The following is a 13,599-nucleotide window of genomic DNA, read 5'->3' on the forward strand; positions in this document are numbered from 1 at the left end:
GCCTGACATAATGATCTCCAGCCTTGTGCTCATCAACATTCTCACCTGAGTTAACAAGACGATTACTGAAATGATCTCAGCAGGTCCTTTAATGACAGCAATGGAATGCAGTAGAAAGGTTTTTTTGGGATTAAGTTAATTTTCATGGCAAAGAAGGACTATGCAATTTATCTGATCACTTTTCATAAAATTCTGGAGTATATGCAAATTGCTATTTTAAAAACTTAAGCAGCAACTTTTCCAATATCCAGTATTTATGTAATTCTCAAAACCTTTGGCCACGACTGTATATGTGTCTTGTTAAAAATTCAATATTGAAGACTTTAATCAAATAAAAAAGATTCTTGGACAAAATGAGAGCTGAACATGGATTTGCTTTTATAAGAAATTCATCTTGTTGAAGGCCAGTATAAGTCTGATCGACATATTGCACACACGCATCTGCCAGGTTACACAGATGTTCAGGAAAGAACTGTGACTTTAACTGTATTTTTTCCAGTGCAGTATACTAAATCCTTACAGTGTTAAAGAGAACAGAAAGTCAAGTTACTGTCATAATGCCCATTTCCTGTTGAGTGGCAGGACTTCCTATTAGGAATAGCTGCTGTCTGGTTGTAATCCCATTCTCAGGTGGCTCAAATGACCACATATCCTGCTGTTGTTGAGCTCACTTTATTCTATTTGACTGGGTTGACTTTTGGACAGAATTATCAGTCTGCTTTTGGACAAACAGGTTTATTTAATAAACATAAACCAGCTATTATGTTAGGTTTCTTTGTTTCGATGATATGATCTAGATGTTTGTCACATGTATGTTACAGCACAGTGAAATTATTAAATTATTTTTTCTTTTATCCCAGTTAGGAAACTGGGGTCAGGGCGTAGGGTCAGCCAGGATACAGCGCCCTGGAACGGATAGTGTTAAGAGCCTTGCTCAAGGGATCAACACTGGCAGCTTTTGGCAGTACTGGGGCTATTTCAACTTTATATATATATTACTGCAATATTATTGATCACATATATATATATATATATATATATATATATATATATATATATATATATTTATTTAGTTATTTATTTATTTATTTATTTATTTATATATGATCAATAATATTTTACTGGGCCATGTTGCCACCTCCCATCTTGTGTTTCCAGCATTCCCGTTTTCCCACTATAGACTAAGAATCCTTAATAAGATAAGAAATATGTATGAATTGATTTCTTGGTATTATAAACCTTGTGCTTTGGATTTTTTTCCTGTTCAGTTGTTACTAGTCAAATATGGTAATTTAAGGGGTGTTTAAGTCAAACCGGTAGCTACTTTTGGAAAAATTTCTAATGAATGAAATTTACAGATTTCTTCAAGCACGGTTCGGTGATGAGACTTTTAGCCACAGTAAAATATATAAATGATGCAAACATTTTAAGAAGGCCATACATCTGTGAGTAACAATACCAGCTGAGTTGGCTTAGAGCCCACTGCAGTCATTCCTATTAGCATTCAGAAACACATGATCCATTAAAATCAACAATAACTTATTGCCAGTGTACAGAAGTTTGCATCTAACATAAAAATAAAAAAATAGCAAAGTTGCATAAACGAATAAGTTGGATAAGAATTTATCAGCATGACACATTTTAACCGGCTCACTCTTTCTTGCAAGAACATTCCAGATCCATCAACTTGTGAGGGCATCTCCTGCGCACATCCCACCTCAGGTCACCTCACATGCATTATTTCATCACAAATGCTTGCCATTTTAACAAGCTTGTGTATACTTTTTATATCCACTCTAGACATGAGTCTGGTTCTGTAGTGTGCAATGGGCACGAAGCTGGAATATATCTGGGAGGGATGCCAACTGCAGCAATTTAAATTAGCCAATCAACCCGAGTGCCATGTTTTTCAAGGACAGAATAAACTAAATATTTGTAGAAAATCTGTTAACTTCTTATAGTCATTAGTCCATTATGCAGTTGTATTACAACAATTTGGAACATGATTGACAATAAAATAAAACAATGCATTTTGGGCCATTTAACTGTTGCCTAGATGGTACTGTGGGGGTGGTGCTGCTTCATTACTTCCCCAGGATCCCTGGTTCAAACCTGATCTTGAGTTAATGTACGGGAAGAGTTTGGCATATTCTGAGTTTGGCATTGTGCCATGTGAAGGACTGGTATTCCAATGGTTCTGGACCAGTGTTTTCAGGACAGTCCTTGAATCTACTGCAGACCTGATCAAAGTAAAGTCCTGACTAAAGATGAAGGGAATAATAACAAATAGGTCTTGAGGATATTATTCTGATTCATGCCATGCAGTGATTATGAGCTGAGCTGAGTGCTACAAATCGAATGGAGCAGACAAATCAAAGCAGGAGCAATAGCAGATCTGACTAACCTGGATGCCTAGTGGAGGCGACTTTCAAGGTATCTGAACTAACAATCACAATTAAAAATAAATTGAGAATGGTGGCTTATGAGCAATTTTTAAAGATATAGTTAGGAAGCTAAACATTTTTCTATATGATTTTTCTCTCAATGATTCTTTTTAATACAATATTATTTTTGTCTTAGTGTCTGTTTATGCCGTTCTGTCTTCTAAACGGCATCTTGCCCTCAGGAGGTATTTTGAAATTGAAATAAATGAAAAAGCATATAACGTGCAGTTATCCTGTCCCTGACCTTCAAAGAAAGCAAAGGGAGATGGAAGAGTTGGAGGGTGTGAGTGTTTCCAGGGTCATGAAGCAAGACTGGAAAGGTGGAGTAGTGGCATTGTGGGTGGATAGGGAGGATGTGTGAGTCAGAGTTCATGTGCCCTACTGGCCCCTCATCCTGAGTGTATACATAGGAGACTGAATGTTGGACACACTCATGGGCTACTCACTGACTCACAAAGAACTGGATTAAAACCTAACAGACTAAAAGTAAGGTGATATAGCCATCCCTTGTTTTATTTTTATAGGTTTAATGAACTTAAAGAGTTTGAGTTTAAGGCGAGCTTGAGGCTGACCCATAGGATTGTCTGGTAGATCCCTAAGCTTACTAACCACTGAAGTAAACACTTCTATTTCATCATTCAGACATTGTTACTGGTGCAAAAAGATGATTAACATTAAGCCAGGTAAAGTTCCCTGAGACATCTATAACAATATACCTGGCCTTCTGCGCAATATAGATTTAATATTTTTAAGGATTTAGTTTTTGTAGATTTAGATATAAGCATTGTTAAAAAAAAAAGAGAGAGAACTTAAGAACAGCAATCTTAAAACTTTTAGAAGTTAAGTAAATACATCTTGAAATGTTCCTGTTTATTTATGAGTAAAACTGAATCATGGCCTTATGAAAAGTAATATCATGGCATTCTACAAGAGTTGCGAGTATTTATCCCCCATGTGTCAAAATGAAATAGAGAGATTTCTAATGGAATGTTATGTTGTTCATCGCATTCTGTGTATTTCTTTAGCTTCCATATAAAACAACCAGGGCAGTGAATTCATGAATATGAGAGTGAGACTGACATACTGTGGACCAATAAATCCTCAATAGCGATGCATCATTTAACCTCCTTAATCGGAATAGTCTGACCAGATCCAGCCAGATCCAAAACAATGTTCAATCAGAATAAACAAGGTGATATGTAGCCAACTTTTTTGAACAGGCAGCATGTATGTTTATAACATATACAGCTCTGAAGAAAATCATAATAAAAGACCAGCTGTTTGCTTTTTGCAAAAAGCATGGTATAAAGTTACTCAACAGCAATGTGAGAAACTGGTGGAGAGCATGCCAAAACACATGAAAGCTGTAATTGCAAATCATGGTTATTCCACCAAATACTGATTTCCTAAGGTTATTTAGCCAAAGCATTAATACAATTTGTTTATGAATTATTTCCATTTTGTTCTATTAAAGCTCTGCTTGGGTTATTTAGATGTGATGTCATTTCCTTTAAATATACGCTCTTATAATAATAGTTATATTTTAAATTTAGGATAAATATTGTCCGCAGTTTACCAAAAAATTAGTAGTGTGATTAGTAGTGTGAGTAAGAGCATTTCTGTACACACACATTTCTGTGATGAGAACTCACAGGATTGGGACTAAACAGCTGCATGGCCATGAGAAAACCACTTTTTAGTTATACTAATTTAAGAAAAAGGCTCAAATTGGCTAGGGAGCATAAAAATTTGACTGGAGCAATGGAAAAAGCCAAAGTTGTCTGATTGACAACTATTCCAGAGTGATGGTTGCATCAGGGTACAAAGGGAAGTGCATGAAGTGATGCACCCAGCATCCTTAGTGGCCACTATACACTGTATCTGGAGTTGCTTCAGTTAGTCAAGTCTAGGATCTTGAAATCTTCCTAGTCTAGGAAATAAAATAAAAAAATTCCCTGATAGCACAGGCATATTCCCAGATTGTGAATGAATAGGTCTGATAACATGAGGAATTATTTTCACACAAACTGGCCACCACATTGTTTGCTATAATCAAAGCTTAATGTGACTGAATGAAATGTCAGAGTCTGTGACTTTTTTTTGGCCAGGCAATGTATACACAAGGTGAAATGAACAACATAAAACACAAACTGTAAAACTACATGAAAAAACTGGTAACAGGATCATACAGTAGGTACCAAATGCTCACCCACGCCTGCGGGAATCAAAGGCTTAACTGTACATCTCACAACTCACAGCACCCAGTTGATCCGCAGCCAACGTCCCAGTACCAGACACCACAGCACACCTCAAATGCTCTCCAGAGCCATGTCCCGAGAGTTCAGAGCTGCTCCATTGGCACAAGGAGAACTCACCAAAACCTAGCTGGTTTTAATGTTGTGGCTAATCGTTGTGTATGAATATATACAGTGAGGTCAATAAGTATTTGATCACCCTGTGGTTTTGCAAGTCATGGAGGGGTCTACAATTTTCAGCATGGGTGCATTTCCACTGTGAGAAACAGAATCTAAAAAGAAAAATCCGGAAATCACATTGTATGATTTTTTAACAATTTATTTGTGAATTACTGTGTCGTTAAGTATTTGATCACTTGCTTATCTGTCAGATTTCTGGCCCTCAAAGACCTGGTATTTTGCTTTTAAATAGTTCAGCTACACTCTGCGCATGATTCTTGTTTGAGGTCGTTAGATGTCATAAAGACACCTGTGCACCCCACAATCAGCCAAGGTCTAAGTAGATACATGGGGTATCAAAGATGCTAAGAATGGTGAAGAATCAGCCCAGAACTACATGGGAGGAGCTGGTCAATGCCATGAAGAGAGCTGGGACCATCGTTTCTAAGGCTACTATAAGTAATACACTAAGACGTCATGGTTTACAATCTTGCATCGCACGGAAGGTTCCCCTGCTTAAGTCAGCCCATGTTCAGGCCTAAAGTTTGCCAAGGACCATCTGGATGATCCAGAGGAGTCATGGGAGAAAGTCCTGTGGTCAGATGAGATCAAACTAAAACTTTTTGGTCTTAACTCCATTCGCCGTGTTTGGAGGAAGAACAATGTTGAGTATCATCCCAATAATACCATACCTACAGTGAAGCATGGGGAGTGTTTTTATGCAGAGGGGACAGGACGACTGCACTGTATTAAGGAGAGGATGAACGGGGCCATGTTTTGTGACATATTGGGCAAAAACCTCCTTCCCTCAGTCAGAGAATTAAAGATGGGTCTGGGTCTTCCAACATGACAATGATCCAAAGCACACAGCCAGGAAAACCAAGGAGAGGCTCCGTAAGAAGCATATGGACTATTTAAAAGCAAAATGACAGTTCTTTGGGGTCAGAAATCTGGTGAATACCAGGGTCAGAAATCTGGTAAAAATGTGATTTCCGAAAAAATTGTAGACCCCTCCATGATTTCTAAGTAAGAGAACTTGCAAAATCACAGGGTGATCAAATACGTATTGACCTCACTGTGTGTGTATATATATATATATATATATATATATATATAATATATATATATATATATGTCACATTTATTTATTTTTTTTATTCAAAATTATTAATTTTATTTAAAATAAAACTCAATTAATTAGTAAAAATAGTGAGCCAGAAACAGGGCTTTACTCAAAATCAGTCCTTGGCCTGAGTTACTAAAAGTGCCCATCTATTATGTCAAGTCAAGATTGGCTTGGCCCGCCCTAAGCCCATTTCCAATATCTTATTCAGCTCCACCTGCAGCCACCCAACCAGTCAGCTTGAGCACAGATGTCAATGCATGTGGATTCCATCCAGATAGTGACATTAATCACAACCTGACCAGCAGATAAGAAGAAACAGAACAGTTTACGGCATTATTAGATGTAGGATACAGGGATGCTAAAATACCAGCAGTTTAAAGCAGATATTAAACAGATAAACCAGCAAAGTCTTAACCAAACAATAAAGCATAGAACTAATTTCAAGAAATATAATTACAATTACATGGCTATCACACATAATCTGCAGTTGATATTTCGGCAGTCGGTACTTGATGTTTGTACAATTGTGTCCTACTTTTAAATTAGACTTAAAATAGCATTCCCACACTCTCATATCAATCACAGTGGCACTAGCCTCGGCAATAGCATCTGTGAGCTCATGGAAGCAGAAGGGGCAGTTAGCACTTTCCTCCAAGTGTGTTATGCTGCTTTTAAACGTTGCATATGGGGCATTAGGCTGTCTTCCGTGTCTCAGAGGAAGCATGTGATAGTTTTCACCCTCACTGGTTGGTACTTGCCTTAATGGGAAAGTGACAGGTGTGAATTGTCCATGAATTAATAAGTAAGAAAATTCAGAAGGAAAAAAAATGTAAAAAACACTGCTGGAATGGAACTCTTCTGATTGTGAGTTTTTTTCATGACCTTTTTTTATTCCTAAAGGTATTAGTTCCATAACAGCAGAATGCAATTCCTATGCTCACATAAATGAAGTTTATAAATGAAAACACACACATTTATAATAGAGCTATGATAAATGGATATACATTTAGTTTAACCGGAAGTGTAAAATAAAGTGGCTGAATATACAGGATTCAAAATGTACTATATTGTATATTCAACAGAGAAAAGATTTATTTTATGTACAAAAGTTAAACTAAATATTGCCTCACAAGGAACCTCTCTAATGACACTTGCATTTGCTTTACGCGTGTGCGTGTAAGAGACTTGAAATGTAAGACAGTGTTATATTATTTACTGCACATTAATCTTGTGGAAAGTGTTCGCTTTAAAATAGTGCATATTTAAAACCATTAATTTTGGCATAATTATAAATGGTCTTTCTTCAACCGTTGTCTACTTTTTGTTTTACTTTTGTTTTTAGGCTAACTGGTAAACCTGCCATTCTGGGAAACTAACATGATAAAACTGACCAAATACGTGCTTTTAAACATCCCATTCCAGACACTATTAATAAAATCCATGGTTTGGAAAAAAGGATTTTCTGGAAAAAATTTGAGTTTGACTTTGAGCATTTGTGTTTATTCAGCCAATGGAGAGTTGGTTAGGTCAGACAAGGAGGCCTGGGTACAGTCAGTCTTCCCGTTAATCCTAAAGTTATTCAGTGGGGTGGAGGTCAATGCTCTGTGCAGGACAATTAGATTATAGGTGATTGTACAAATTTTGGATTTAGCTAATAACCACAATATGTAGCGTCCTAAAAAAGAAAGAAACCACTAAAGTACTACTAACCAGATATTAATCTGATCAGCCAAGGAAACGCTGTGAAGAAGAGCAACTGTCAGGGACATCACCAAGAGCCACCACTGGGCAGGGTTGATCGGCTCATAATCCATCATGCAAGGAAGACTTGAGCAAAAATATAGCGGCCAAACCACAAGATACAAACCCACTCATCATGGGATCGGCAAAGAGATACAGAGATGCCCATCAAAAGTCCTGGGATAAAGATTAACCTCTGCCGAAGTGATGGAAATTCCAAAGTGTGGAGAAAGAAAAGATTTGCTAGTGATCCATCAGCATTGTAGAGGTATTGTCAAGGCTTGGGCTTGTGTTTCTGCTCCTGGGATTGGCTTACTAATCGTTGTTGATGATGGCCCAAAACACACTGCCAACACAACAAAAGACTTCATCAGGGAACGGTTTTAAACTGGCCAAGTCAATTGCCAAACCCAGCATGCATTTCACTTTCTGAAGAGGAGACTGAAACACAGACGACAACTGAGAGAAGCTGCAGTCCAAGCCAGGGAAGGCGTTACTTGCAGTTATTGGAGCAGGGCATATTTAGGCAAATGTTAAGTGTAATTTGCATCAAGTGGTGAATATTTACAGTATATACAGGGTGTGTCTATAGTACTTCCCTGATTTTGTACAATCATACCTCGTAAAGTATGCTAGATAGAGAACATGAGCACATTCAGGAATAACATAAAACAATCTTTGTTTCCAAGATATAATTTGCATTTAGCCATATGTTTTAGCTGGCATAGGGTTTGCCTAAAATCAGGGAAAGACTTCATGCTCACCATGTATGCTATATGTATAAACCTCTCGAGGAAAATAATGCGCGTTCCCGACATTCCACCGTCAGCCCGCCCCGCTTATGCTACGTAGGCGCGCGCCCGTGGCTGTGGAGTACACAGTGCTGCTGTGGCCGAATCACGGCGCCGAGTGTGTGTGTGTGTGCGTGCACGCGCGCGAGGGAGGGAGAGAGAGAACCAACGCGTGACCGCAGTTGAAGCCACAAAATATAGTGAAGAAGTGGCGTTTTAACACATCGGCTCTGCGATACCGGGAAGATGAATTACATGAGCACGCAGTGGCGAGGAAAGAGGAGACGCAGCGTCTAAAGGGTAAGAAACGGAAAGTTCTGTCCTCGACCAAGTTAGAGAAAGAGGGAGAAAGTGAGACAGACAGAGAGACAGAACGAGAGAGAGATCTAAAATCATCGCTTCTCTGCCGGAGTTTCAGTTAGCGCGTAAGCCCATTGCTCGGTGTGAATGTTACATTGTATCTATGAGTAACGCGTGCGCTCTTGTCTAAAATCGTGTGTGTGTGCGCGCGCGCGTGTCTCTGTGTGCGCGTGCTTGCGCGCGAGCGTTGGACAATTTTCGTTCCTTCGGGGCAGCTGTGCTCAAACTTAAGACGCCGCCAGTGCTGCTGAGAGCTCAAGTGTGTTTTCTTTGAACGGCACCGAGAAGTCGCCTCTTACAGACTTAAAAACACAAACTATTGTCTCTCTGAAACCTCTAAGTAGCTGAACTAACATTTGCTGTGATTTAGCGATTAAAACTTAACATGATATATTTCAGTTAGACAGACAGAGAGAGAGAGAGCACTTGATTGATTGATCCTTGAATTAAAATAATTGATTTACTAAGAACTTAGATTTTTTTAATTCATAAAGCAGTAACCTAGGTAAATAAGAGGATATATTTATGTGTGTGTGTGTGTGCGCGCGCGCGCGCGTGTATAATACACAGTGTATGAGTTGTACGTGTTAGGATTTTATTGCTGGTGCCATATTTGTATTATTCATCTAGGCCTAACAAAGGTTTAACCTAAACTGAAAGTGATCCTGAATCAACTAAATATTCAGTCCAAGGCTATATAGTACAACATAGTATCATTACACTTGTTGTGTTAAGCTATGCCGCTTCACATTTGTATTTAACTCATATTTATGCACATTTTTATTATAACAAAATGTACTTTTCTTTTAATCAGTTTTTGGGTCACATGCACAACCACTTTGCATGTTGCCCAGACTACCCGCCAAAAAAACCATAAACATAAGCCGACTCATTCAAATGTGCTCTTCGGTATTGCAAACACATTTATTCTGTCTAAAATAATAAAATACCAAAGTATACCAAATACCCAGACCATCCCAGAAATATGTCTGTTATTAGCCCCGAACATCAGTGTGCAGTCTAGTTTCAGTTGTGGTTGTGTAGACACAATTGCATAGAATCCCCTTATATTCTGTAACTGAAATAAGAGACACAAACAATCCTGTTCCAGTGCGGAAATGCCCCTGTGCCCAAAGCAAGCTCTATCAAAATATGATGTGTTCAAGTTAGGAGTGAAGGCACACTGCAGAAACCTGACCTCAGTCTTACTGAACACCTTGGGGATGAACTAAAACCCCCAACTGCAACCCCTCCTGGCACCATTGCCAGATTCCCACAGCCATGCTCCAAAATCATAAAAACAAGGAAGTTTAACAAGCGTATATGACTGTTATAATCAGGTGTCTGTAAACTAGTTTTACAGAATGATAAATTTGAATAACATTTTTAAATTCACTTCTCAAGGCGAATTGAAAGCAATTACAGTAAGGGAATATAATAGAAAATGAAGTTATTACAGACGAACAGTACTGATCTGTACCAGTTCCTAGTTTCCTGTCAGTTTTATCATATCGCACACACTGATGCCATCTCATCAGACTGTCTGCATTATTATAGGCTATAATAGCTTACTTTTGATTGCATTTGTCTGTGCTTTGATCATTTCTGAGTAGCTGTTCCGCTTATGACACATGATTGATATTTAGTGGTTATGTTTTTACTCCACAAAGTAATGAATTTTGAAGGGATTTCAGAAGATTTATATACGCCTGCAAACTTTTTTTTTTGGGGGGGGGGCAGCAAACCATTTTTAATATCTAGCAAGCAAGCAAACACTATGATGTGTGAAGTGCTGCATTGTGATGTGGGTGGATGTGTTATGACAGGTCGGATAACTATTACCGTTATTACCACGTCTCACAGACAGAACTGTCAGAACTCACTGTCATGTTGCCTACATACGCTCTCAGACAGATGTTTCTGTATGTTAGGGTTTTTATTTACATGACCTCGTTTTAAATGCTCGGAGGAATACGTACAAGAATTAAGAACTGTTATATTTTTCATAAATGTTTGTTGGTATATTATCAATGTACTGTCAACTATCAGCATGTGATCCAATTACAAAATCTATGATTAGATATTTGTCTAACATTACATTTAGAGTCCAGTTAGGATCTAGGAGTGATACAGAATATTTTCAGGGACTGGTAAGAGTTCTTTAGTAGCTACAGTCAAATTACTAGAAAAGGTGAGTAGATATGAGAATGAGGAATGCAAGTCTGGAAGCGATAACATTTCTCAGGAATTGCATTCCAGTTCTCTCAGATGTGAGATGTCAGAAATAGGAACTTGAATCAACATAGTTTTTTTGACCAAATGTTTCTGAGTCAGCGTTGTAAATTAAACAAACAAGTATGCCTGGATGTACAGTATAAAATACTTGTATAAAACCAGTATAAAAGTGCTTCTTGGTTTACTGTTCATGATGTGACAAGCCATGTCGTTTTGCCGGCAATTGACGAACTTGGAGTTGAGGAGACTATCCTGAGATTGTGTGTAGGACTTCCAATACTTTTTTGTGTGGTTGGAAATGGCAAGTTACGATGTCTGATTTATCTAGTTGAGGTGAGCATTATCTTTTCAGTAACTGTTGGCTGGATTGTTTTTGTTTGTGCAAATTGGAGGTGGTTAGTCAAAATAAGTGTGGATGTCGTGTTGTGGCGAACATAGAGTTGGTCATGTAAGGGGATTGCTACATGACACCAGTGTTTTTGAACTTTTTCTGAACCCCCCATCGTACTACCCCACAAACCCTTTAAGGTAGAACAGGTGTGACCTGTGGGTCTGGGGCCTGCATCGGTATGAGAGAGCAGGGTCACTCACTCACTCACTCACACACACATACATACAAACGCAGAGACACATGCGTACTCGGGTCAGTCTAAGAATTTTGTTTAAATCAAAACAGATTCTGCTGTTAAGGGGAAAACATTCATAACTAAATCATACAGCTGTGACAAAACACAATATATATCAACATCATAAAAAAAAAAAATTAAGCCAAAGAGTACATGGACTAAAACCTAATAACGTGCAAGCATGTGATCTGTTCATGCTCTTAGCATAATGAAATAAAAGTTGCAAATTGGAAACCAACAAAATGATCCATTTGTACATAAAATAATTAAAATGTTACTTTATCTAAATATTACAAATTGCAAAAACATTGAAAAACAAGTATTTTGAATGTATAAAACGGCTGTGGGGGGGAAAAATCTCCACAATTGTCCACTGTGTCTTCTTAAGAAGATTTTTTAACAGTCAGGGTAAAGATATTTAATCCTATTGACTTGTTGAGGAAAAATGTATTATTTACAACATTTACACGGTTGAGGATTGTTTTTTTTGTGTGTGTTTTAAAAGAAAACTTTTTTAAATTGAAAAAAAAAGTTTATTTGGCATTATTTCAAGTTTGATTTTGTATCGGAAGTGTGTGGAGAGACATGCTGAGTAGCTAATGGTGTAGAAAGGAACAAAGACCAGGATGATTTATGTTAAATGTTAATACGATCTAACTTAAATAAAACTGATGTACATCCTGTATTTTTCTGGGGAAAAAAAAACTTAAACTGAATGTGTGCAACTGTGCATTAGCGTTAAATGTGTCTTTGATTTTAATGGTGTGTCTGAAGCACAGGGCTGAAGCACAGACATGCAAGAAGTAACTACACAATCATTGTATTATGGTAAAATGGTGCACAAAAATTGCTGCCATTATTATAACTACTACAGTCCTGTTTAAATTCTGTTTAATGTCTGAAGAAATGTGAACAGCAACAGGCTGCGGCAGGCTGCAAAGTGCCTAAAGATACAATTAAAAATGGTCAGTAACAACCTCAGCAGCAACCTCATTTCTCCTCTCACCTGTTCCACCCACCCAGCATTCAGAATCACTAGTATACTAATATTCTAGTACTAGTATACACCGGCCTGATCATCTGTCATCATCTGCACCTGTTTCTCACTGGTTCATGCTTTATGTTAGATGGTTTTATGCTTAAATGATTCATCAGTCACTGTGTAGCTTAACAAACAAAAAACATTCCCCTGAAACTGGTCAGGTACAGGAACCGGACTAAAAAAATGACAGGCAGAAAAGTCTTTCAGAAAGCCTGGAGATCAATTCCTCAGGACTACATTAATATATAAAGGGTCTGGCTCTTTGTAAGTGAAATATGAGGAAAAGAGGTGTGGCTCAAGACTTTTGTACAGTACCGTGTATGTTTTTTCGTATTAGAATATAACCGATCCAATTTAAGTCAATTAAATTCAATTTGTATAGTGCATTTAACAATGGTCATTGTCTTAAAGTAGCTTCACAAAAAAAATGTGTACGGTATGTGTAAGAAAAATGTCGGCGACAGTGGCAAGGAAAAAACTCCCTGAGATCGCAATAGGAAGAATTATGTCATTATTAAAGACCCTTTAATAATGACAATTCCAAAGAAGTGTCTGATTTTGAAAGAGGCCAGATTGTTGGTCAGTGTTGACTATCGCAGAGACGATTAAATAGCAATCGCAAAATCGCCCTTCTTGTATTATAGAACGGTCATCAGTAGAGACACAGAGTTTTTGACATGTTTGTGCTGTTTGAGGACCTGTTAAGAACAACCCACTCATTTTACACCTAGACCGGCTGTCGCTCTTAAAGCCACTACCAGAAAGTCAACAAATTATTTAAAATGTATTAACATCTTTTCTTGTTCAATAATTTAATAAAT

General features: G+C 37.8%; 1 protein-coding gene and 1 long non-coding RNA gene across 3 annotated transcripts in view; one reads left to right on the plus strand and one right to left on the minus strand.

Moving 5' to 3' along the window:
• Positions 1-6,290: 6,290 nt before the first annotated feature.
• On the minus strand, positions 6,291-8,656 carry LOC128507709 (uncharacterized). The gene is made up of 2 exons (XR_008355832.1): positions 8,489-8,656; positions 6,291-6,742 (listed from the first exon to the last, which is right to left on the minus strand). It is a non-coding gene; the product is annotated as an uncharacterized LOC128507709 (long non-coding RNA).
• An 11-nt stretch (positions 8,657-8,667) lies between these two features.
• Positions 8,668-13,599, plus strand: part of peak1 (pseudopodium-enriched atypical kinase 1) — a 77,854-nt gene continuing 72,922 nt past the window's right edge. For both annotated transcript variants that reach the window (XM_053478759.1, XM_053478774.1), the window contains exon 1: positions 8,668-8,815. The gene's annotated coding sequence lies outside the window, so the exon portion shown is untranslated. The remainder of the gene's footprint in view (positions 8,816-13,599) is intronic.

Source organism: Clarias gariepinus, chromosome 2 (genome assembly GCF_024256425.1).
Source record: "Clarias gariepinus isolate MV-2021 ecotype Netherlands chromosome 2, CGAR_prim_01v2, whole genome shotgun sequence".
NCBI lineage: Eukaryota > Metazoa > Chordata > Actinopteri > Siluriformes > Clariidae > Clarias > Clarias gariepinus.